This window comes from Crocodylus siamensis, chromosome 10 (assembly GCF_052110815.1).
Source record: "Crocodylus siamensis isolate JL-2025a chromosome 10, ASM5211081v1, whole genome shotgun sequence".
Lineage (NCBI taxonomy): Eukaryota > Metazoa > Chordata > Crocodylia > Crocodylidae > Crocodylus > Crocodylus siamensis.
This window is the reverse complement of record NC_143404.1, coordinates 11,215,397-11,242,858: the sequence shown is the minus strand read 5'-3', so window position 1 is coordinate 11,242,858 and position 27,462 is coordinate 11,215,397.

Below are 27,462 nucleotides of genomic sequence, written 5' to 3'. Positions count from 1 at the left end.
CAATTGTTGTTAAAATAAATCTGAGGCCTAATCATCCTTATTACACAATTTAAACAGGCAATTTTTATTTGAGGCTTTCGACAAAAGCCTGGCTAATTCACTGTGTTTTAAAAATCACTCTAAGTTCAGTTCTGCCTGTAGGGGGTTAGCCCTACAGTGGACAGTAGCTACTCAGAATTGTATATTTACACTGGCACTACCTGTAGCTTCCATATTCAGCCATGCATTCCCACTCCAGGGACTAGAGTTGGAATAGGTTTCTTGAGTCTGGTTCATTGTCAAATGCGTTAGGATGATGCATAGAGTTTGATCAGTTCAATGCCACTGGCACCTTTTTGGAGAGAAATAAGACTGGATTTGAAAGGAAGGGTAGAAAAAGAGACAGGTGATCAGTTTTATAGTCATGCAAAGTGAGCAAACAATCAGATGGTGCCATCAGTCTAACTAAAATCAATGAAGCAGGATGGTGATAGGAGTGTCGAACACACAGGAAAAGATGATGTGTTGCTAAGTGGAACTTTTCCCATGAATAAAGGCAATGGGAACTAGTACAACCCCAGGGCTCCAGCTGTGACCGTCAAGTGGCTCCAAGGGGTCTGGGAAGATGGATTCCTTTCCCTAGTGCTCAGCCTTGTTGCTCATCATTTTGCACATATGAATCCCTACAGAGTCTCTGGGCTTTCATGTGTTGTTAGAGATGAGCTAAACATTGTCTCCATAACTAGCTTCACTGTTAGTGAGAACAGCATGTGTCTATGGAGCAACCTATGCATAGCATTGAATGTACATATAACTTGACAGGCCTTCAACATGTCCTTAAACTGCAGCATGCAGTTGTATGTACACACTGGGTGTGCCTACACGAGACACTGACAGTGCAGTAGCTGAAAAATACTGTGCAGTAGCATGTCAGAGCACAGACAATGCTAATACGTTACTGTGTAGCAGTATTAGGCTACTATGCAGTAGCATCACCTAAAAGATGTTTGCCAGTGCTACTGTGCAGTAACTCTGGTTACGGCACATTTATTTAGTACTTGCTAATACAAGTACTAAATAAATGCACAGTAATGACTGTGCAGTAGTGTTTTGTGTAGATGCGCCCACTGACTTAATCAGTTCTGAAAGCATGCTTTGCTGTGGTTGTATACGGGGTTGTATACGGGGACAAATAATGATCTGGTTTGGTCAGTGACAAAAACTCTGTTGGAGTAGAGCTGGACCAGGATGTGGCTCCTTGTGTATAGTGCTACACAGGAAGGGCTCCCTGTAATGCTTGACAATATATTAGCAGAAATTCTTATGGATGAGGGTGTCTGGCTACATAGATGCAGGATTAGGCTATGCATTTTATAATGTATGAGAAGCTTAAGGATCTCCAGCATATCGTTACTTTGAATTTGAACTACATGAAAAAAAGTATCTCCAGCTAGCCAGTTGAAAGGATCTCACCGACTTGCAGAGAAGGTCAATGTGGCTTCTGACACACGTAAAAATTCAGACTAAGCTTCAGAAGAGAGAGACAGAGAGAAGAGAAAACAGGAGGAACAGTCAAATCCATCAGCGAAGGTAATCCAAAGGAACAAATGCAAACCTTTTCTGACTCACATTTGTAGTGACGAGATGAACAGTCCCAGTGCTATTCTTTTCAGAGCCATGTGTGCTTAATTCAGTTATTTTTTACTCCAAGTTATATAGATTATTTTCTTAATTGGTGTTTATTTAGGGAAATGCAGAAGGATAGTGCTATATGTGGAGACCAACTGTCCTAGGTGTTGGAATGCATTTAGGGAGGAGAGGGAGACCAAGTAGGTAAAGTGTGTCTGGCTAGAAAAAGAGGCCGAGAAATGGAAGAGTCAGAGGGATTAGATTAAGTAACAAAGGGTGGAAAGAGATGTCACCTTTGTGCCACCATAAAAATTTTTAGAATGGCACAAATGGCAACCAACTAGATGTCCCTAACCTTTGTCATGCAACATCAGTGGCTGTGACAAAAGGTAGTAATGAATCATGCCACTTTATTGTGGTAGACGTCTATTTGTTCTGTGCTGGGACAGTGCTGAAGATGCCCACACTCTCCAGCTGGTGTGGGCAGGTGCTCTGGGGGGTTTGGGGGGCCTGAACCTGTACACCCTGGGTAGAAGCAAGTCCCTCAAGCTCCTAAAGTACCTGCCTGAATTTCTCCCGCATACAGCAATGTGCCTTGGGGAATCTGGGGGCAACTCTCTGTAAGTGGAGAAAGTCAGGATTGCCCACCTACAGAGACCCACCCTGACATCTCCCTAAGTAGGTCCTGCCACAGGGCAGCAAAGAGCAGTGTGGGAGCTGGAGAATCCCTGGCACCCTGTGCCTTCACACTGGGACCTGTGCTGACCCGTGCCTGCATCAGAGCATAAGACTTGCCAGATAGTGGGTCAGACTATAGGTCTGTCTTGCCCAGTCTCTCATGTCACACAGTGGCAGAGAATGGATGCAGAAACAGAAAATGAATTGGGTATGATCAGGGTTTTTTTCCACTGTTCCTCTCTCCATGTGAGGCATAAGGTAGTATGGGGAGTATGGGGCATGGAGCAGGAGAATGCCACCCATGTCTCCTTGCTGAGACGCATGCTAACCTGTGCTTCACTTTGGTCTCAGCGCAGGTCGGGGCATAGAAGAACAGGGCACCGGGGGTTCCTGGGGTCCCACGCTGTTCTGTGCTGCCCCGCACGGGGGCTCATACTGACCTGTGCCTCTGTGTGAAGTGTGGGTCAGTACGAGCCCCGGCAAGGTGTGAGGCTGTGAGGGACGCATTGAGTTCCTGGGCAAGGGGAACATGTTACTTTATTAAGTGGGTCAGCGGTGTCAGGATGCATCTCAAAGAGGAAGCTCTTTGAGTACAGCATACTGCGATGAGGGCCAAACAGAGAGCAGAGGTAGAAAGAAATAGTAAGCATTGAGGGGAAAAATGACGATAATAAATACAATTTAAAAGCACTTAGTTAAAAAAAGCAAATGGAAGGAAGTTAAAAAAACCAAAAGGAAGGAAGTTAAAGCATTCCTTCCTTTTACCCCCTCCCTTTGATAATCACCCAGGTGCTTAGCCCTGGTAAAAGGAAGGGATTTTTTTCTCCAGATCCCCTGGCAACCTAATGCAGTAGATGGCCACACGAGCAGTTCCTGTGAATCTGTGGGTGCTGGGCTGTGTTTAAGGGTAGTGTTGCCAGTCACCCCCAAAAAGGCTCCAGTGCAGTGCAGAACCCAGCAAAGGAGCAGCTGCTTTTCCCAGCCACACCGCCACCTGTCTCTGCAGCAGGCCCTGTACTTTGAGAGGTGGAGTTGCAATGCTACGTGAGTATAGGACTCTAAGGTACACTAGGAAGCCTTACAGCTGCTTTCCAAGCACCTCCCTTTGTATCACCTGCGAGTTGGGCTAATATTTGAGGTCTTGCAGCTATAGCAATGAAGCACTGTGTGGCTCCATATTCAGAATGGGGATCTGGCTTGTAGTACCTGTATTATTATTATTATTACCTGTATTATTAAATCTGGACAAGAGAAGACTGAGGGGGGTTTAATAACAGCCTTCAACTCTAAAGAGGATGGAGCTAGACTGTTGTCAGTGGTGGCAGAGAACAGGAGAAGCAGCAACGGTTTCAAGTTGCAGCAAGGGAAGTTTAGGCTAGACATTAGGAAAAACAGTCTCACTGGGAGGGTAGTACAGCACTGGAACAGGCTACCCAGCTAGGTTGTGAAATCTCCATCCTTAGAGGTTTTCAAGACCTGGGTAGACAGAGCCTTGGCTGGGATGATCTGGTTGGGGTTGGTTCTGCCTTGAGTAGGGGGTTGGACTAGATGTGACCTCCTGAAGCCTCTTCCAACCCTAATTTTCTATGATTCCTTATCCTATAATTTCCCATATTAAAGAGCTGTAGGGGAAATTAGCTTATACTGTCTACTGCTTTACCAAGGATTATTCATAATGGTCAAAGTCTATCTATCCCAAGAGAGTAAACTTCCTGCCAGTGGGAGCCATCAGCTTGACTTTTTACCTTCTTAAAATGCCATCCTTTTATCATAGTCACACTGTTGCATACCACCTTAAGTTCTTTTCCTCTGCGATGCTTAAACCCTTCAGCTACTGAAGACATCTCCTACCCCCTGTGTCCTAGAGTTGCCACTTAACCAAGCAACGCATATTTAAACCTTCTTAAATTTTTTCTCCCTGTGTTCTAATTTAGGAACCATACTGGGCAAAGTGAGTCAGAGACTTAACTATATATAATATATAGGCAGCTTGATCCTCAGGCGTTCTCTAGCTGGAGAATGTGAACAAAGCAGCTGTACTTTGGAGTGAACAAATGTGTGTATTAAGGCTGTTTTCTGCACCTTCTCCTTTTTAAAGCTTTTTGTGGAGATGGTTTTAAAGAAGCTGGTATGTGATACTGAGACACATGTCTGATCTCAGGGTGATCAGTACAGTTCTGTACTTTGCACTTCTGCTGACAGGAGCCATCACTGAAAGAACAGAGGAATACTTCTCAGCTTCTTTCATTCTCCAGAATAAAGTACAAGGTACAGGTGCCTGATATGGAAATGCCCAACCTTCGGTGGCCTCTTTTAAGACAGATAAATAAACAGAGAACAAACATTTGAATACAGTATTTGCATTATTGTTGATTTTTTTCCATGGCTTTCTAGATTTTCTCTATTTTGTCACAGTTTTGTATTGTCATTGGATTTTGTTTTGAAAAACAGATACCAACAGTCTTCATTCTTTCCACAAATTAATATGTGACTCAGAGCTGCCTAAGGTTTTGGAGATTAAACCTTACAAGTGGCTTTATAATAGAGAAGCAAACACAATAGAATATGTTTTCAATTCTTGTTGGTGGAAAGGTTGAATTAGTTTAGCAAGTGGATCAGTGTGACATGCATTTTTAATATTATACCAGCACATAGTCTCTGAAGGTGGTCACCTTTTCTTTCCATCTCTCTTCAGACACTGCTGTCACAATCTATATTCAAAACTGAATGTGAATATGCGACACATACACTTAATATAATCTGCTGCATTCCATGGTTCTTTAAGGATATGTAAAATAGGCTATTAACTCTGGTCCAATATGGGAAACATTCCCTTCTAGGTAACTGGCTTAAATAGGTATACATTAGTAGCAGCGTGGTCTTGTGGACAAAATCCTGAATTAGGAGTCGAGAGAATTCAGTAGCATTCTTGTCTCTGCCACTGACCTGTTTGGTGAGCTTGAGAAAGTCCCTTCCCCGCTGTGTTTCTCACCTGTGGTTAGTCTTGTCTGCTTGGCTTGTAAGCTTTTTGAAGCAGGGATTGTCTATCAGAAACGTATTTCTACAGAACCCAGTACAATTGCATCATGGTAGCAGCACTGTACCTAGACTTCTGGTGGTCCTGGGTTATTATCGGGCTCCCTATCACTAGAGATAATGATAATAATAATTGGGCAATGGAAAAAACAAACAAACCGTTTTCTGTCTAGCCCTTGGGTGGCCGCCCTGTTCACCCATGCCTGTGTCCAGCCCTGCATGGTAGAGGCTGATGGGTGTTACCACCATAAACTAGCAGTGAGTTTATGGTAACAGGGCAGCAAGTTTCAGCTCGACTGTTACCAAAGAGAGATTCATATCATAAACGACCCACCGCAAACACTTGTCAGTAATTTTGTGAACAACATCAACAAAGGCATCCAAGTCTTGCAAGTGATCCCGATATGTTAAATTTATGACCTAGTTTAAGACAGATATGGGGTCACCTCTATTCTTAATTAAATATATATCAGCAGGGGTGTTTATTTATTTAGCAGTTAAAAATGGCTCACGTCTGGTTCTAAGATTGTTCTAATGATGTTAAAATGGGCAACCTTTTTCATTCTCTAATAGACTGCAGTAAAAGCTAGGTAGCCTCCCTCTCTCTCTCTCTCTCTCCTCTCAATGGAATGAATGACTAGGCAGAATGATGAAAGGGTTTCTGTCACCATGTGCACCGCCATTTAATTCAGCCATTTAATAAAATATGTAGAACCCTTTGGAATCAGTTGAAGGCTGGTAAATGTTAGGAGGTGTTGCACTCGCACCTCTTGTGGGCAATTCAATTTAGAACTGGAAAGGTAGGCTTTCAGCAGTAAGACCACATTGTGAACTGCATGCTTGATAACTGGCAATGGGGTTTGCTCAATAAGGCATCCCATTTGTTTTTCAATGTCTGGGATTACTGTGATATTCAGTTTGCATCACTTCTGCTGGTGCTGCATCTGCAAGATTCTGTGCCTGAAAGTAATGTTTCTTCTTGGAGGAAAGAGGAAGAATTGTTTTGTACTTTGCTAGACCTCATGAAAGTAACTGAGCTTTTTGTCTTAAAAAAAAAAAGAGAATAACATTTCCGAGCTTATGAATAGAGACTATATACTCTATATCAGAGGGAAGAAAATGTGATAGGATATGTTCTGATTTCTTTTTGAAAGATTCTTCGTCTGTCTGGATGGATGGATGGAGAGATAGATAGAGAGATAGCTAGATATTGTTCTTGAATGTAAGCTACAAAGGTAGATAATCAAGTTATGTTTTCTCAAATGCACATCTTTTCATTAGACCATTTCAGCTGCCTAGATAGTGGTTTTTTAATGACAGCAAAAGTACAGAATAAATGAAAAATCATATACGCCATGTCTAAACCCATCATATGGAGACAAGTTCATTCTTGGTGCAACTTCATTGATGCAGTGGGAAGAGAGAGCCTGACTAGGACCAGAATAAGGTAGTTGCGTTTTTTCTAGCTTGCTGTCTCCTGAGCGTGGTTATAGTGATGAAGAGTTTTTCCTGAAAACCCTGCCCCCAATTGTCTGCTGTGAAAGATTGTTTTAGGAAACCCTTTCTCAAATGATAACCAAGGAACTAGATTACACTCATCTACCACAGGGATCCCAAAAGGGGTTAATGCAGAGTGCGGTAATCTTTTGGTAATTCTGTGGTAACCCTTTGACTGGAAGGAACTATGTTATAAAAGGGGGGTTTCAAGCAGTGAGATCTTTTAGAAGCATTTTTATTGTTAATCACAATACCGGCCGTGCTTTAGACTAGGATGGAGTCTTCAGAAGAGATTCATGATCATTTAGAAAATTGCATCTGTACATGTGTTTCTGTGTACATAAAAGATAATGCCTAAGGAAGTACTTCTTTTAGGTCTTCAGAGCACTCTGGGAGCAGGACCAAGAAGACAAACATTGGTCAGTTATTGCCTTTGTGGCTGACTGTTCTCTATAGTGATGAATGGAGGGAGGTGTTTTCAATTCAGAGGTCGAAGAATCCCATCAGGGAAAACATCACCTTTGAGTGTGGTGAGTGAACCTTTTAAATGGTTTTATCCACTGCATTATAATCAAAGCATGTTCTGTAAAAACAGAGTTCACTAATGCCAATTCTAACGGGTCAGGAATATCCTCTGTTTGCAAATAGAAAAGACAAATCATTGGATTTGTTTCAGATCCTTTCAATGGATTTGTTAGAGTGAATGACATTACCTTTCTCTGTCTTGGTGTTCAGGGTGACGCTCCCTTTGTATTTCTTGGGCTTGAGTCTGATGTAAAGGAACTCAGTGTTGTGTGTCCAAGAGGAGAAGTGATTCCAGCACTCCACCGCAGACAGCAATACAATTATGTCTTATGGATTCACTGAGGAAAATAATTTCTATAGGACTCTTTTCACTGCAGTGGTACTGGTGCTGCCTACTAGCATGGGAAGCCACCTCCATTTTTCTCCTTAATAGATGCATTACCTTTTCAATTAGTATGTGCTAGTAAAGTTAGACCCCTTTTATGATAAAAGAATGAATCAGAACTTTCTATATGGACGCAGCCCTTCAATTTCTGGGAAGGGGGAAGGAAATTGTTTCACATTTCATGGAAATAAGACCAGGCCGGTTTTGGTTCAACATGAGGCCTGTTTCTGGTTCCCTGGAAGATGTAACCCAAGAGAATCAAAACTCCTGAGTTCAGAAGAGGAGTTTAAGGGTCTGGTATCTTAATCCTTCTCCTTCACCTTGGGTCCACCTCAGAACTTTACTCCAGAAACAAATGTGACCTAGATCCGGTGCTAAGTGAGGGCTGAACAGTGAAGATATAATGGGACAGAATTTGGGAATATCTGCTGGCCATTAAGACTTACCTTTAAAAAGCTACAGATATACCAGGCTTCTACATCTGATTGATTCATGGAAGTCATAGGAAATGATGTACTGGTATTTTAAAAAAAGATAAATTGAATGACCTGAATAAGTATAGGGCTGTCCATTTATCATCAGTGCCAGAAAACAATAATGAAATGGCTGATATGGGACTTGATTGATCAAGAGTCACAGGGATAATACAGTATAATGAATGCCAACCAACATGGATTTAGAAGAAAAAAGATGAACTAAAAATAACTTGAAATTAGAAGTTTGACAAATGTAATATTATTGATTATATCACATCAAGATTGACTTAGTCCTATGGCATTGTGATTAAGAAACTACATGCTACAAAATAAGCATAGCAGTTATTAGGTTGATTTAAAACTGGATAACTGTTGAGTCTCAAAATGTAATAGTAAATGTGGAAGCACTGCTGAACATGGATGTTCCAGCAGGACTGGTTCTTGGCCCTTTGTTATTTATCAGTGACCTAAAAGAATATAGAAAAATCACCATCCATGAAGTTTGCAAGTGCGGCAATATGGTAAGCCATGAAGATGGCGGATCACTGATACAGAAAGATCTGGATTGCTTGGTAAGATGGACTCAAGTTAACAATATTAAATTTCAGCGCAACAGAATATTGGGCCCGGCATCCAGGAACAAAGGAAAGTCCCTTTGTTCAGGCTGAAGAACTCTCCTCTAGCAAATGTTGATTCTACAGAAGATTTGGGAGTTGTGATGGATAAGAAGCTGGACTTGAACTCCCACTACAAAACCGTGGCCATCTTAGCAAGTATAAACAGGGCAATATTATATAGGAGTTGGGGAGCTTATATTTAGCACTGTTTGAAAACTTTCCAAATTTTTGTTTGAAAATGCTTTGATGAAAGCAACATGTTCTACAGAACAGGTTGATTCCATCAACACTTTTTCAACCTAAGCCAGGCAGGCTAGAAGGCTGGCTGGCTGCACAGATGCCTGTGTGGGTAGCTGCTTGCCTTTGAGGCTACCTGAGCTATCTGCCCACCTGGCAAGTTCTCCATGCATTTGGGCCCACCTGACAGGCTTGCCAGCTGTCTGAGCATGGGGCATAGACAATTCTGAGAAATTCTGTCTTCAGTTCTTCTAAAACAGCACTTTTTGACAAATTCTGTTTCCAGGTATGCTTTGCATCATTGACTTGGAATTAGAAATTGGAAATAAAAAATATTTTGGGGAAGGGAATACTTTCTGAGATGCAAATTCTAATTTCTTCTTATATCTAATTATAGAATACATACACATCTGTCAGATGTAATCCAGTGCCATCCATACCAAATACAGATTACTGTGTCAGGGTCTCATGTTGATGGTTTGAGAGAAGTGTTGAAATACTGGAGACTGTTTAGAGAACAGTGATCAGAATAATCCCATGGTAAGGGGGCCTGCACCACAGCAAGACCCTTGTGGAGCTCTATCTGTTAGGCTTCTCAAGGGGCAGGCTGAAGGTGACTGGAAAACAAATCGCAAGCGCTTGTGTGGGAACACAGGTTTGATAATGGAGGCTTCTAGCGGACTAAAACAGTGATGCTTAACATTTTTAGACTCAAGGAACCCCACAGAAAATGCCACCTCTGAATGTTCTCTTGTTTTTTGACTACAGAAAAATAATAGAACGATTCTTTTGCTGCAGAGAGCTCAAAAAAGCCACAACAGGTCAAAATGCTTTTAATACAGTAGATTCCTAGTTGAACTCTCTGGTTTTATGTTGTGAGCCATGTTTGCATACCCAAGGCACCCTTGCAGTGTTATCAAGGTACCCCCAGGGCTGTAGCTCCTTGGCTGAGAATCACTGGATTCAAGTGTAACAAGATCAGTGCTTAAAATTGAAGCTTAGCAAATGTATACCAAAAATAAAGTATAAATATTTAACTTGGGCGGACTTCTACAAAGGGCTGTGAAGGATTAGCATTCACTGAAAATGTTTAAATTTTCTACAAAGCATGCTTTAGTTCAACCATAGCAACTGGACTTGAAACATTCAGGGATGTATTATGGTCTGTGTTTTCAGAGGAGGTCAAATTAGACCATTGAGATGGTTCCTTTTCATTTTAAAATCCACATGTCTATAGCATATTCCCATGAGGTTCCTGACAGAGAGAGACTGGCGGCCTTCATAATTTGGTTATAAGAGACTGTCCCTTTGAGTGAGTGGATACTGCAGAGACTGCCTGTCGATATAAATGCTTTTTCTTCATGATTACAGCATCATAAAAAATCAGGGTTGGAAGAGGAACCTCAGGAGGTCACATCTAGTTCAACCCCTGCTCAAAGCAGGACCAGCCTCAACTAGATCTTCCTAGCCAGGGCTTTGTTGAGCTGGGTCTTAAAACCCTCCAAGGATCGAGAGTCCATCACCTCTCTCGGTAACCCATTCAAATGCTTCACCACCCTCCTTATGAGAGAGTTTTTCTTAATATCCAGCCTAAACCTCCCTTGCTGCAACTTGAGACCATTGCTCCTTGTTCTGTCGCCTGCCACCACTGGCAACAGCCCAGCTCCGTCTTTGGGACCCTCCTGCAGGGAGTTGAAGGCTACTATCAAATCCTCCCCTAAGTCTTCTGTTTTCCAGACTAAATAAGCTCAGTTCCCCCGTCTTTCCTCAGAAGTCATGTCCCCCAGCCCCCTCACCATTTTTGTGGCCCCCTGCTGGACTCTCTCCAATTTGTCCACATACTTTTTGTAGTGAGGGGGGCCACAACTGAACACACTACTCCAGATGTGGCCTTACCAGTGATAGAGGGGAATTATTATTTCCCTTGACCTACTGACAACACACCTACCAATGAAGCCCAGGATGCCGTTAGTCTTCTAGGCAACGAGGGCACACTGCTGGCTCATATTCAGCTTATCGTCCACTGTAACCCCCAGGTCCTTTTCTGCAGAGCTACTGCCTAGCCAGTCAGCCCCCAGCCTGTACTGGTGCATGGGATTGTTCTGTCCTGAATGCAGAACTTGGCACTTGTCCATGTTGAACCTCATGAGATTCCTTTTGGTCCAATCCTCCAATCTGTCTAGGTCACTCTGAATCCTAGCCCTACCTTCCAGTGTATCTACTACACCCCCCAACTTGGTGTCATCTGCAAGTATCATCTGTCACCTCCTGGGAGAAGAGGTCAGGCCAGCAGGTGGATCCCTCCATCTGCTACAGACCAGAAGGACTGAGGCGAACATGACCTGTGTCCTCATCCCCTTCACCCTTCCACCCAGAGCCCTGTAGTCACCCTTGATTTTCTCAGGGTCACCCCTGGCAATATCCTTGGCGCCCACATGGACGAGCAGCATGGGGTAGTAGTCAAAGGCCTGGATGAGTCTTGGTAATCCTTCTGTGATATCTTAGATCTGGGCTCCAGGCAAGCAGCAGACCTCCTGGGACAACAGGTCAGGCTGGAAGCTGGATCCCTCTGTCACCTGCAGAAGGGAACCTCCAACCACCACCACACATTGCTTTCTCTTTGTGACAGTGATCTCAGTCCTCTCCACCTTGGGGATTCCTGGCCTGGCCTCTTTCACCAATTAAAGGTGCTCCTCCTCCTCCTTTGCTAGTGCACCATATCTGTTCTCCAGGCAAGTCACTGCAGGCGAGGATGACTATGACTTCTTGTTGCCAGAGGCCACAAGCTTCCGTCTTCCTGAAAGTCCATGCCCTCTTCTTTTTCTACCGCTGACTCTGGCAGTCCTTCCTCCACAGTCCTAGACCTAGAGGTTTCCTCTAGCATGGAATTAATGAAGTCCTCATGGTGGAGGACACTTTGGAGTCCTCCTGTCTCCTCCTGTAGCTCTCTTGCCTTCTCTCTGAGGATCACCACCAGAAGGCATTGCTTACCTCGCAGGCACTCCCCAACCTGGCTGACACTGGAAGGAACCTGCAAGTCGAGTCTGAACAACACCAAACCAGGACCTGGGTAGAAACCTCGACAGTGTGTGGTCCTGCCTGGACAAGACACCTCACAGGTGCAAGCCGAGGAAGAGCTGGAAGCAGCAGTTGCTCCGGGATTGCAATGTCCTCCAGCCATGCCTCTGGGTCTTCTAATCTACTGCCTCTCCCTTTGTGCCTCTCTTTCCAAGCAGACTTTTTCTAGCAAGCTCTTCTGTAAGTGGCCTGTTTGCTGTTCCATGCTCCTTAAGGGGGTCCCTTTTCCCTGCAAATCTCTTTCCACTCAGCAAACTTACAGTGAAGGAATGTGAGAGTTTCCAGGCAAACTTGCTAGGAAACTCCCCCTTGCTCTGAACTCTAGTTAAACCAGGGGCTTAAGTCTTGGTCTAGCTGCTGAATTTTAGTGCTTAAAATAAGTTAGTCAGGCTTAATTATGTATAAAAATAGAACCTTACCTTACAGGTTCCCCTTCAAAGACAGGGCGCGGAAAACTGGTCTGTTTGCTTGTCCTTGTTTGCTGCTCCTCTTGTCACTTGGAGTGTCTCCTTATATACATCTCCTGGGCCTGGACTGAGCCCCTTCCTTAGAGTCACACCCAACAATCAATCACCACTCCATCCTCTCAGGTGTTCAGAGCACATGCCCAAGTACACAACCCAGCCAAGAACCCTCAGCAAGTGAAACACACAGGCAATCCTGGCTCACTTAGCTTCCCAGAGCAGGGAAAGTTAATAAAAATAATGGTCAAATGCACTTACATTTACATACAAAGAAATAAAATAGGAGGTTGGAGGTAGAGAGAGAAACTGAGGAGTATGTTCCAATATGTTCTTGTATTTTGTCCTTTAAGACACATTCTGACCTCAGATGCATCAGTGTACAACTACTGACTTCACTGGATTTACACCACTGGCACATATTTGGTTGTCTGTTCTCTTCGCTGTTTGCTTGTGCAGAGGAGTAGATTCTTGCACATCTGCAAGGTCCTGGGTGGCGTTTAAACCCATGCTGATACTGTCTGGAAAAGCAGTTTGTTTTCCCTTATGTATTCTAGTAATGGTAATGCTAAGAAGCAGGAATATCTGCCATGATGCTGCCATTGGTGGTACAGAAAGTTCCAAAGAAATGTATCTGCAAGTTGTTGTCATTCCTAATAAACACTTGCCAGCATAACACCTACCAGTCCATCCACAGAGATGCATATCCAATATAATTTCCATTAGTATTTCAGTAGGGAAGAAGATCTTAATAGTGCAATAAGAGTGACAGATTTTCTATTTGTCTCAGCCTTCCTGGAGCAATCCTGGACCCATCTGAGGTTTAAGGCATAATTCCCATTTACTTAAAGGAAGCCGGGATTTCAAACAGCAGGGCTGGGATCAGGGAATGAATATTTTCTTGAACTGTGCACTGTCTACAGAGCTTGTTTTTAAGTTTACATTAAGGCTGTTGTCAGGGGGAACGCCAGAGGATCCAGCATGTGTGCATCTTGTACTGTACATACAACGTAAGCAGCTGAAAATGCTTAGATTCCCGGCAGGAGAGAAAACATCGCAATATAATTCCCTGCAGGGTTCTGCAGACTGTGCAAATCCTATGTGACAGATCACTTTATTGGCTCTTCCCTGCAGATCCATAAAAACTTCTGGTGAATGGGCAGATTCCTGTTGGGGCAATATTGCTCAGTAGGAAGCCAATGACTGCACATACACACCACCCGAATGTTATTGTTTTATAGGCTCTGTGTCTGACTTCTTTATTTCTGGCAGCAGATGGTTGTTTGTCAAGTCAAGGAGTTAATTAATAATTTTAACATTACTGCTGAGCTTCACTATATGAAAAACAGTAAATTTGTAACCAGTGCTTACATTTTTTGAATGCTGAAAACACACAAAAAATCCCCTTCACTTGGTTACTGTTGCAGAAAATCAGTACACAGAAGTTTATTATTTCTTTAAAATGGATAGATATTTATATTTACTGTGTGGTAGAATGATTGCAGCAAAAAACTAGGACAGGTTATAGGTTAATGGCAGGGGGCAAGGTTGTAAGTATAGGAGTAGTGTGCAAAGGCACCCTAGCTTTGTTTGCCTCCATTATCTCAGCTATAAAACTGAATCAGAAGGAGGAATTTCACTGAAAATGGAGAGAAAGCAATCAGAAGCCTTCTCTGAGGTTCCTGGGAAAGGTTAGTATGTGATAAAAACTTTCAATATTGATTAATGAAGATTAATAATTCCTAGAACTTAAGGGGGTCTTAATAGAAATTGCACAGTATGCAGGAGGAACTACCTCCATGGATAAGAGTGTCAGTCAATATCTAGTATTTGATTTTTTGGTCTCTTTGTACTTTAAAACTGACAGAAAGCTTGCTAGCTGTGGGGAGGAATTGTGCTTAATAGGAATCTCTGAGTTCATTGCACAGTTGTATAATGGTGATGGCTTTCTGCTGCAGTTGACCTAGTGTAGCAGTGACCCGGCTGGACCCTGTGCTTACCGGGGCAATGACTGCTGGTGTGTTCCACAGGTGGTGGGCTCGCAGCTAGCCTGGTGGGAAAGCAGCAAGACTGAGGGATGATGGAGCATCCTGCTGCTCTCCTGCCCTCAGGGTGGGTTGAATCGTTGGTGGGAAGCAGGCTTGCTGCTGGCCCCTTCTCCGGGGCAGAGTGAGAGCCGGAGCCCAGGTTTCGTGTGACCAGGGAGCCTGGCCAGCCCAGTAGGCAGGTGGTGGCAGTGAACAGCACCACTTGGGCCCAGGACTCTCAGGTACAGGAGCTGATGATCCCATTTGGGGCGCTGAGTACCTGGCGGTGAGCGCATGGCATGTGGAGGCAAGCAGGGGTCTGGGTTGGCCCAGGCCAGCTTGGAATTTCTGATATAAGAGAGTGGCAGCATCAGAGGAAGGGGAAATGATTTGCCTATGCCATGTTTCCCCACCATAATGCAGTACTCAGATCAAGGACCAGCAAGTCACCAACTCTAGAGGAGGAACCCTGACTGTCCCTCAGCTGACAAAGATCAGATGCACATAGAAGCCACATGGGGGGTCGTGGTACTGGTGGCCTCTGAGTATCCAAAGGACTTAGCCCAAGATGGGCCAGCCCACATGGGCTTAACTCCTAAAAGGGGAAGATAAGTCCTGAAGAACCCACTTGCATTGGGAAGGACAACCAAGGTGCGCTGGTGGGATGGCATGAGGCCTGATGCAGGTACGAACAGTATCACCTGACCTATATACTTGTTCGTCTCCATTGCAGACACCGTGAGCAGCAATAGGGGGGGAGCTTGGTGGAGCTATAGCGACCCCAAAATTTACCTTATCCCCCCATACCCACTCCTCCCAGTGCTGTCGCTGTCCAAGCCCCCCATGCCCCCTGAGCTGCTGCTGCCCACCCTGCACAGCTGAGCCTGCCCCACTCCTGCCCACAGAGGCATGGTAGTCCTGGCCCAGCCCAGCCCAGCCCAATCTGTTTACATACAGTATATATTTTTATTCTCCTTTTGCAGATAACATAGATAAAACACATGTTTAAGTGGGTATTCCTAAAATAAGTATGTTTGGCCAGAAGATGTATAGCACAGCCTCCCCAATTTTCTGTCTAGCCTATCTCAGCCCCTCCACTGGAAAAAGGCTGGTGTTGCCCCTGGTGCACATGTGCACCTAACAAGCAAAGCCGGATGCCTAACAAGACCAGGTGCCCATGCCAATCACTGACAACGCCCAAATGGAAAGGGGTGGGCTGTAGGGGAGGCAGAGATCCACAGAAGACTTGCAGCCATTGGGACCCATATTGGCTCAGTGAACCCCAGGAGTTCAGGTACCACCTCCTGACAACTTTTTCTAATAACACCAACTTGTGGTGAGCAAGCTACAGAGATAGGAGGGAAGTAGATACCTGTGAAGCGAGTGGCATCTGGGCCTTATCCTGGTGGGGCTTCTTGCTGGGGTTCTTTTACACCTAGTTTGGACTAGAAGGGGCAACCAGGAAGTGAAAGGCTGTGTATCGCTTTATCAATCTCCTGCAAATTCCAGCTCCCTTTTACTTAAGGTAATATAGAAACTTATATTAGGTGACATTTGTGCATGTCTGCCCATGTCCCAATGTGACAACCAAGAAAGGCCTCTTAAAAGTTTGCTGCTAAAACGAAATAAGGCTAACATTTTGTGGTGCGACTCCATTGACTTTGGTAGAGTTAAAGAAGAGAGAAATTTGGCTTGTTCTCTTATAGACAAAACAGTTTTAAAGGAGTTCCTTAAAATATTTGTTTTAGGTGCTCACATTTTGCTACTAATTTAACACTGCACTGCTGGTCTTGGCAATGCACTTATTAAATCATTAGTAGTTCACAGCATTTGCCATTTTTATTTAATATTTATAGATTGTTCCCTATCTCTTCTTGGCCTGTGCCAGGCATACACTAATAACTCTTGTTTACTAACGTGCTGGTGAACTAAGTACACTGCAAATTCCCCAGCAGTAATCTACATTTGCTTGTAAGCCTTTCTAATGAACCGGGTAATGCAATAACACTTCTGTTTGTAAAGAGGTAATACTTAGGAATTTTGAACCAGGCTTCTTTTGTCTGGAATACATTTCTAATCATTTTTCTTAAGAAGAGTTATGAAATGCCTGAGAGAGTCAAGAGTCCTTTTGGAAGGGTTGGGTGGTGAGGGAGGGATGTTGGTGCTGCAGAGATGAACTATACATGTTTGGTGTGCAACAGAGGGGTATTGTGCTGAGGGGGAAGAGAGGCAAAGTCCTGTTTGCCATGGCATGGGCTGTGCTGTGGCACAGGCTGGGGCATTTCTCTGTCACCAGGTCACTCATGTTTAAGAATATGGACATTCAAACCTGGTAATTGCCTATTCAGTTAAAAGCCTAAATATTTAAAAGCAAAACTTTTCTCATGCTCCGAAGTCTGATGTTTTGGTAAAATTTCTTCTGAATGAAATATAGCCGATCACTTTTTTGATTTGATGATCAGTTTTTCTGGTAACGCCTCTTGGAATGATATTTTATATTGTATGAAAAGGCTGGATGCAACCATCCAACAAATGAAAGCCCACCCACAACATACATCATTGGTAACATTTCCAGATGCAGGAGTTTCTCCTTGCCAGCCATCTTCTTATCAGACATTTCATTTTATTATAAGTGAATTTTCCATGAGACCTGTTGGACTGTCCTTATAAAAAGACTTTATGGGCATTTTCTTCCTCTTAGTGACGGAAGTACGTCATTGGAAAGGCTTACTGTATTAAAAGCCTACTAGACACTGTTGGAGACTTAGAAATCCAGTTGAAATATTGAGTTTAACAAGATTTATAAAGGGATTGGCTATTCATTTGAGTATCAAGAATATTTGTATTTATCATAATTGGTGAAAGTGAATATTTTGGAAAGTATGGATAATAAACCTGATGCCTTGGGCCGTAAGTAAATATCAGGCAGAGACTGGTGTGCAAGTGTGGAGCAGTGGGGAGGAGAGTTATTAAAGGGTTTTTGCACCTTCTTCTGAAGTACCTGTTTCAGGCTCCTGTGAGAGAACATACTTCAGTCGTCAGAGACTCTGTGTACTAATCCTGGATATTATATCCAGTACATACAGTATATAACAGCTGTGACGAAAACATTCATGACACATAGGATAATGTTTTGTATGGCCAAGGAAATCAAAAGGTTGTCCTGGACTAAGTACAGACCTACAAAAAGCCCAAGACTGAATTGATTCAATCTTTGCAGGTTAGTATAACCTGTGTAGATTGAACTGATTTGCAAGTGAATAGATATTCACTTTTGATTCTAGAAATGCAGCCACATGCCTGCAGTGGCTCAGGCTAGAAGCCAGGGGTGCTAGAGTGAGCCCTCCCTTCCCTTCAGGCTGGAGGGAAGCTGAACTGAGGGGGGGAGGAGCGTGGCCAGGCCCCAGCAGACTGAGTATGACTGGGGAGGGGTTTAAACACCCACCCTGGCCTGCAGGGTCCTCAGTTGGGGTGTGCCAGGAGGGGGAAGCAGCCCTTGCCAAGTTTCTCCCCAGTGAAGCGTGGCCAGACAGTGGCCAGGGCAGTGCCTCGGGTGAAGGGGGAGGGCGGGGCTGGGAGGGAGAATTAAACTCCCCTGTCTCCCTCTCAGGCACAGGGACCCTAGCTGGGATCTGTCTGACTTTCTGCCCCATTGGCCACTTGTGCAGCTGGACAGGGGAGTTTAATTCACCTCCATCCCCCTGAGCCTGCTGGCCCACTCTCCTGCCCTCTCCACTTCAGCAGGGAAAAGTCTGGCAGGGGCTGCTTTGCCCCTACCAGGCAAACTGGGCTGCACCAGCTGGGTTTCCCACCCACATCCCTTTGCCTATTAGCCTTCACTGCTCCAGATAGGGAGTAGAGGGGTGGGGCTAGCCTGGCTCTCTGGAGAAGACAGCACAGCCCAACCCATGCTGGGATGCTGAGGACTGTGATTTAACTTTAACCAGGAGGGGGTCTGGGACAGAAGTTCCATAAACCGATTTGACTTAAATCAGTTAAGTCTGATACTACATTCAACCAGGTTTATCTTAAACCAGTTTTGGCCATTTTGAAACTGGTTTATGTGTACTGAACTTATGTTCTGTTACAGGTTTAAACCAGTTTCTGATCACTTAAACCAGTTAATGTGTAACTTCTGTCCCTAACCCTGGAGTCTTGTGCAGAGCCAAAGGAGAAGGAAAGGACATGGATTGTTCTGACATTAGCAGGTATCAGTTTCAGGGTGTTCCTATCTAGGCTGAGAGAGACTTTGATAGGGTAACTTACTTCATGACAACATGACAAAGGTAAGTCTCCTAATGGGTTCTTAGATGGGCATCAGAGGGACACCAGCCCACGAACTGTCGATGCTGACTTGGTGCAGTCACTTGGATGGGCTGGATGTGTTCAAGTCAGCAGGCCTGGATGAGCTGCATCCAAGAGTACTGAAGTAATTAGCTGGTGGCGTAGCAGAAACACTGGCATGGCTGTTTGAGTGCTCATGGTGCTCGGGTCAGGTGCTGGAGGACTGGAAACGGGCCAATGTGGTCCCTATTTTCAAGAAGGGGAGGAAGGAGGATCTGAGTAATTATAGGCCAGTCAGTCTCACCTCCATCCTTGGAAAAGTTTTTGAAAAGATTATGAAGGATCGTATTTGTGGGAGTCCAGCGGGAAAAATGATGCAGCAGAGAAACCGGCATGGATTCATAGCAGGTAGATAATGCCTGACCAATCTCGTTTCGTTTTATGAGAGGGTCACAAAATGCTTAGACGCAGGAGTAGAGGTGGATGCCATTTTCTTAGATTTTAGCAAGGCCTTTGATATGGTATCTCATCCCATACTTGTAAATAAATTAAGAGGCTGTGACATAGATGTTTACATGGTCCGGTGGGTGGCAAACTGGCTTAGCGGTCACATGCAGACAGTGGTGGTGGACGGGTTGGTATTGACCTGGAAGGATGTGGGTGTGAAGAATACTCTGTCTAAGTTTGTGGATCATACTAAATTGTGGGGTGAAGTGCACACTCCGGAGGGTAGGGAACAATTGCAGGCAGATCTGGACAGGTTAGAAAAGTGGGCAGTACACAATAGGATGGGGTACAACAAGGACAAGTGCAGAGTGCTGCACCTAGGGCGCAAAAATATCCAGCACACCTCCTGGCTGGGAAGAGACCCTCTCAGCAGCACAGAAGCAGAAAGGGATCTCAGAGTCATAGTGGACTCCAAGAGGAATATGAGCCATCAGTGTGATGAAATCATCAGCAAAGCTAACCACGTTTTATCATGCATCAGCAGATGCATGACAAATAGATCCAAGGAGGTGATACTTTCGGTCTGTGTGGCATCGGTTAGACCACAGTTGGAGTACTGCGTCCAGTTTTGGGCACCATATTTCAAGAAGGATTCTGATAGACTTGAGAGGGTCCAGAGGAGGGTCACTCATATGGTTAGGGGCTTACAGGCCAAGCCCTATGAGAGGAGACTGAGGGACCTGGACCTCTTCAGCCTCCGCAAGGGAAGGCTGAGAGGTGATCTTGTGGCCACCTACCAATTCATTAGGGGGACGCAGCAAGGGATTGGAGATGTTCTGTTTACCAGGGCGTGTCTTGGGATAACAAGGAACAATGGTTACAAACTGACAGAGAGCAGATTTAGGCTAGATATCAGGAACAACTTCTTCACAGTAAGGGTGGCCAAAATCTGGAACAGGCTTCCAAGGGAGGTTGTGCTAAAGACCTTGGGGGGTCTTTAAGAGAAGGCTGGATGGGCATCTGGCTGAGGTCATCTGAGCCCAGGACCCTTTCCTGCCTAGGCAGGGGATTGGGCTCAATGATCTGTCGAGGTCCCTTCCGACCCTAGCATCTATGAAGAGGGTGTGCTCAGTTGTATGGATTATAGGAGATTTTTTGTCCCCCTCTATAATAAAAATATCTCGGGGTCACTTCCCCTGAAACATGTTTCTATTTCACTGATTCCAGCAATAACCCTGTTCTAGCAGTCATTTCTCTGACAGAATTATCTTTAGGTTATTGTTTTGGCCTGAATGTATTTCTGTTGATTTTGTTCAGATGGACGGTCAGTTTAATTGAATTCTTTATCATGTCTCTTTCTGTTGCCAATACCATGGTTTAAAAGCACAGTTTTATGACTTCCTCCTTTAAGCTTTTTGCTGAAGTTCCTGCACAAATGGTGATATCTGGGCCTCTGATTGCTAAAATTGATCTTTGTTCCTTTTCTTTATGAAGTGGTCTGTCAAATGGTGCTGTAGAAAGTGTATAAAGAATTAAACATCTCTGGCATGATGCTTTACTGCCTTTTAAGGGTACAAAATTGGCTGTGAGGGGGAATATAGTCATTGTGCACATGAGAACTTTCCCCCAAAAACCAAAGAACAAAGCAAATATTATCTGTGAAAAACTAAATTGTACAGTGACCCAGAAACTAGGTACTAAAACAAATGTATGGAGGGCAGAAAAAAATTATTTGGGCAATCGTTAGAAGTGGAGCCAAACTTCCTCATGGTGGTGAATGACAGTCCTGGAGACTGAACTCTTCTATTAATCCAGTAAGCAAGGTACATGGCTCTCCAGTGCAGGTTTCTGCCCTACCTTCTATCCACAGTGTCTCACAAGTAGAGCTGATTAGGTATGTTTTGCTAAAATATATTTCTGAGAGTCAAAAATTACAAATTTCTTGAAAATTATAGGATTTTTTGGGCAAAGACAATATATTTGTATGAAATACTATGTTGGGAATGCTTCCCTATCTGGGATTGAATTGATGGTCCAAACCCAAAAGAGAAAGGGGCTTGCCGAGTAGTTAGAGTACTTATCTGAAATGTAGGAATGCTAGATTGGGAGCAGGAATTTGAACTCTCCCCCACATCCCAGGCGTATACCCTAACTTCAGATTACTGAGGTTCTGTGTGAATGTGTGCGCGTGTCTTTGCCTTTTCTACCTGGCCCAGTTCCTGTTGCAACTGTTCAGCTGTAGATAAAATTGTCATTGGGCCAATGACAGATAGCGAGAGATTGACTAACTGATTCTATGGCCTAGTTATCAAGACACTTGTCTGGGATGCGGGCCACAGCTCTTTGAAATTTTTCAAAACATTTTTTGCACCGAAACCAAATTCCCAAACCTGAAATCTTATTGCAGCAGGGAAGTGTGTGTGTGTGTGTGTGTGTGTGTGTGTGTGTGTGTGTGGAGGCACCTCTTGTCACCACTGTACTATGTAAACCAAGTTGAGGGGTGGCACTGATATGATGGTTCAGCCATCATGGTCAACTTGCTCCCTCAGTGCTCTAATGAAAATTTCATCAAGACTGTCTGCTAATGGTGCTGTGTATACCTGTTCACTAAGCAGCAGACCATTTTCATTTTCCAATCATTTTAGTTCTGTAAGAGAGGTATGTATGTATTATGTGACCTATGAAAAATTGCTACCACTCTGTTCCAGGTGTGAAATTGTAGCCTCCAGGAAATAAAGGCTAGAAAGCCATCTCCAAGCCATGTAGGCCTGTTACTAATTTGAACTTCAAACGTTTATGATTGTTTTCAGGCTGCAAATAACTGGCCTCAAAGTATCATGTGAAACAGGAATTTTGAAAAGTAAATGTGGAATGTAACATTGTGGAGCCCAGTTTATCTGAATAGGCAGTAAATGCAGCAAATGCTGCTGAAGCATCTCCTAGGGCTCAAAAGGACATTGAGCAGGACAAGCAGGATGAATTTTTCCTAACTATGAATGTAGACAGCCATGCTACCATTTTTCTTTCCGAATGAATTTTAATGAAGTCACACTATGTAGAATTCACAGTCAATCGTAGTCAGTAATCTGTAATTTCAACCATAATTACTTTATAAATAAAAAGCCGTTTAATACTTTTGTATACGTGTCCACTGCTTAGCTTGAATTACGGTGAAATATGTTCCTGTGTACCTGGATTGGAAGTGTATAAATGAAGGGTACAGGAATGATTCAATCTGTGTTTTGGTGATCATGCTGAGTATGTTAGGCACGTTCATTTTTCAACACAGGCAAATCAATTAACAAGACATTTTCTCGTACATTCTTCACTGCGTTAATTCAAACATAGAACGTAAGTAGGGGTGCATCATATACAGTGAGGTAAGCAATTTAAATCCCCAGCCATTTTGATTTAAATAAAGATCAGGAAATAGGAGACAAATCACAGTGGCTTCTGATTGCTCTTACATTTGTGCCAGGCGCACCAGCCAAAAAAAGAAAAGTGAATTCAGGTATTTTTAATGCAAAAAGGGATGGCAAGTTTAGGTCTAACTGTATCTAGGAGGCGAACATATCCCTCAGTAGAAGATTGCATGCTGACGGAAGTGAAATAGGAGACTGAGTGGATAGGAAGGGAGATGCAATGTCATTGATTCATGGGAACAATAAATAGACCAGAACAGTAAAGTAAAGATATAGTTGAAAATCTGTTTGTAAAAACAGATTTCGTGTTTCAGGGCATGAGTTGCATAGACCTGGTTCTGAAATACTTGCAAGAGAACAAATAAACTCCTCAGGGAGTCCAGCTGAACTTTCTGTGCTGGTTCAATTAAAGACTTAAAAAAAATACTTTCCTTTTTTGGTCATTTCTTTTGGTCTTTGCAGAGTTTTCACACGTACTGTCAACCCAGAATAAAAGGACTTGTTTCACTGGTACTTGTGTAGTATGTATGTAGTGTATTTCCAAGCAGGTATAAGGAAAGTTGGGTTCAAATATATATATGTTTTTTCCAGTGTAAAATTTGGCAACCTGTTATGACATTGTTACTTGTTCATATAACCTTTTAGTTAAACAAAAATTTATCAGGCCGATGGAAAAACATAAAACTGACATATTACTGATGAGATAAAGGTCAAAATTAGGGCTTAGGGATTAAGCATAGAAACATCATGGTAAATAAAAGCAGTACTGACAGCAATGGGAAATGAATTGTTTCCTAAAGGAAATATTGCTTAAATCTCTTGCGAAGGTCCCTGGGAGTAGAGACTTGAATTACAGTGGGACTTATTGTATGTTAATTCAAAGTTACAGTTCCAAAACCTGGAAATTACTGATAAGAATACGATTAGCAAGAATTGCTTCTATGTGAACGTATTCAAAACAGGCGCAGAATGGCGAAAGGATCTAGGACACCATGTGAGGAAACAGTCTTTTCCTGTGTCAATTATTCTGCTACATGATCTTTGGGCTTAGCGATTTAATTTCAAATAGACAGACAATATGTATTTGGTATTTAACAGGCCTATCAAAATCTTATGCATTAGTTAATACATGGGCTTTCTATAGGCCAATTGAGAATTTGGAAATCAATTTTTATGAATAGTCATTTATGCATAATATTGCCATTAGTAATAATGACTTTCTTAATTAGAGGTTCTCATGCCAAATTAATTTATTCTTTAAATCAACTGATAATTCCTGAACTGATCAACTCACCCTCTATACATTTGAGGCAAAACAATTAATCCAGCAGATTTAAGGGTATATATTTGCTTGGGCAGCAGATTTTATAACATTCATTTCCCGTAGTGTACCTCAAAAATATTTATCCTGGATGTAATGATTTTGCCTTTTTTTGCAAGTTCCATGTTGTTTTTTTTGTATGGCTCCTGGAAGTTAAATGGTGTGGCCTGGAGTTTTTGTATTAGTTTTGGAAATACGATTCCCTGGGGAAAATTGCTGGTTTATCTTTGTGTGACTTTTAATCCAAAATGCCAACACAGAAGAAAACATCCCTGGATTTTAGATAATAGTTCTGCTTATACTTTGGGAGCCTTCTATTAAAATAATCATGGTGAAGAGGTACTACTTTTTTTATAAATAAGGTGATTATTTTGGTTGCAGTCTCCAAAACTGTATGTTTTTTCTTTTTTGATAATGCAACTCAGTCCTCTGCATTCTGGGATAAGACTCTGCCCTCTGGTTCACAGTATGCATTGCTACATAATGCATTTGCAGATGCCCAGAGTTAACCTAATTTTGTGACATTTGTGGCTGTTTATCCAGTTGTAGGAAAGCAGGCATGATCCTTAAACTAGAGGTGAAGAATCAGGACTTCAAGCTGGGGTGCTTCTCCCCAAAAATGAAAGAGAACCTATCTGAGCAAAGTGATATTTTTTTTTCTGCTATGCATTGAAAAAAAGCTGTATGCGAAGTAAAAAGAATATAAATTTTCTTGCATACCTACTTTTCTGCTCATCCCTTTCTGGTATGAAAGGGCTGCTATCTGTTTACCTCAGGATTAGTGATGAACTTGGAAAAGTAAAAAACTCCGAATCTATACATTTGGGTGGACTTGTTTCTCATCTCTTCCTTAGTTCTTATCATCTGGATGAGCGCTTTTAATTTTCTTTGGAGATTTTACTTTGGCTAGTCCAAGAAAGAGCATGGGCTATAGACCCACAAACTATTTCTGAATTAACTGAAAAAACATACGAGATGGCAGAAGAAGGAGCTTTGTGATTATTGCATATAAAATATGAACTGAGGACATAGAGTCTATCAGTTTGAACATCATCTTTCTACTTCTTACACTATAGTACATATACTTTCTTGAATATTCTGCTTCATTTCTAGTTTCCCCATTGCTTGTTTTCGGTTTTGTTTCTGAGCTGGGTGGTAGACTTGAACACATCCCGATATTTGCATAAATTGAATTCATCCAGACTTCATCATACGGTCTAAGTATTTGCATTTCACTGTTTTCTACTTGCCTTTCACTGTATCCCCCTTGGGTCTGGGATAGATCACCACTCTGAGTGATGTGTATAACCTTATTACCCATAAAGTTGAGATCTAGTGAAGTATGAAAGATTTACTCCCTGTGTTTTCAATCACATCTGTCTATGGTTTCAAGTGAAACATTTTTTTTCCATGTTATTGATGCAAGAAAGACCATTTGGTTTTAAAGTCAACAAGTGAATTTTCTACTTTAAAAAATTAGTATAGTACAGTAATCTTGATAGCCTCTGTTTATTTTTAATTGCCTGTATTTATTACATTAATTACCCTCTACCCTGACCAGCTTCATTTACTAGTTGGCGTAAGTGCAAAATTTGTACATATATTTTTAACATCAATAGTAATTTTCATCAGGAAACAATGTGGCAATATGCCATAATTATTCAGAATGATCATGACATGCATCTTTTAATTAGCGACTGGCTTTGAAAAAAATCAAGGAACTTGGGATACTTGTTAACAAGCCATAAGATATATCTTTGGATCAGCCAACCACGTTGTGTGAAGTGCTAGATTTATTGCTCCATTTTAATAATTTCAAATAATTAAGAAGTGTGTTGTACATTTGACTGTGCGGATATGAAGTACAAAGCCATACAAATTATTAACTGAATGGAGCATTTCCAGCCAAAAATTGGAAGTCAAATCCTTGTTTCATTTTTGTTTGGCAGGACCAAGTCAATTTCTAATTTCTATGAACTATTTCCTGTTTTTAAAAGCAATTATATTGTTGTTAAAATACTTAAACTTTGTATTAAATGTGTTTGAAGATTACTGAAAAGACAAGCTAAAGCATACATCGACATAACATGGACAGAACCTCATGGATTTTGCAAGCTGTCCAAGTGCTGAAGTGTGCCGAATATCCACATCTCTGGTTTAAACTCTGTGGGAACTGAAGATGCTCTTTACCATGCTAAATTGGTCCTTAACTGAGGGTGGTATTAGTGAGTAGCATTTCTTGTTGGCAGTGTTAGACTCATAGAATCATAGACTCAATGAGTGGGAAGGGACCTAGACAGATCATTGGGTCTGACCCCCCGCCATGGGCAGGAATGAGTGCTGGAGGTGGGAGGGGTCATAAGACCCTAGCCAGGTGCCTATCCAGTCTCCTCTTGAAGATGTCCAGGGAAGGTGAAAGCACCACCTCTCTGGGGAGCCTATTCAGGCTCTGGCCACCCTTACCGTGAAGTAGTTCTGCCTAATATCTAACCTAAACCTGTCCTCCCTCAGCGTGTGGCCGTTGTTCCTGGTGACTCCAAGGGGGGCCCTGGTGAACAGACTTTCCCCGAGTCCCTGCTGCTGGCCCCTGATAAGGTTGTCGGCAGCCACACGATCCCCCCTCAGTCTGCTCTTGCGGAGACTGAAGAGATTCAGGTCCCTCAGCCTCTCCTCATAGGGCTGGCCACGGAGGCCCTCAACTATGCGAGTGGCCTCCTCTGGACCCTCTCCAGGTTCCCCAAGTCCCTCTTGAAGTGCGGCGCCCAGACACAGGACTCCAGCTGTGGCCTGACCAGCTCCGCATAGAGGGAGAGCAAGACCTCTCTGGACCCGTTAGTGATGCCCCTGTTGATGCAGGACAGGGTGCGGTTGGCTCTGCCTATTGCTTCGTCACATTGGCGACTCATATTCATCCTGGAGTCAATCCTGACTCCAAGATCCCTCTCTGCCTCTGTGCTGCCGAGAGGGGCAGCCCCTAACCTATAACCATAATGCTGGTTCCCTCTCCCCAGGTGCAGCACCCTGAACTTGCCCTTGTTGAGCCGCATCCTGTTCAGATCCGCCCACTTCTCCAACCTATCCAGGTCTGCCTGGATGCGGCCCCTGCTTGCCGGTGTGTCCACTTTACCCCACAGCTTGGTGTCATCAGTGAACATGAACAGGGTGCTCTCCACACCCTCATCCAGATCGCTAATGAAGATGTTGAACAGCACTGGACCAAGGACTGAGCCCTGGGGGACTCCACTGCCCACACCCTCCCAGGTCGACATCGACCCATCCACCACCACCCTCTGGGGGTGCCCCTGGAGCCAGTTTGCCACCCATGTGACCGTGCATTCATCAATGCCACAGTCCCTCAGCTTG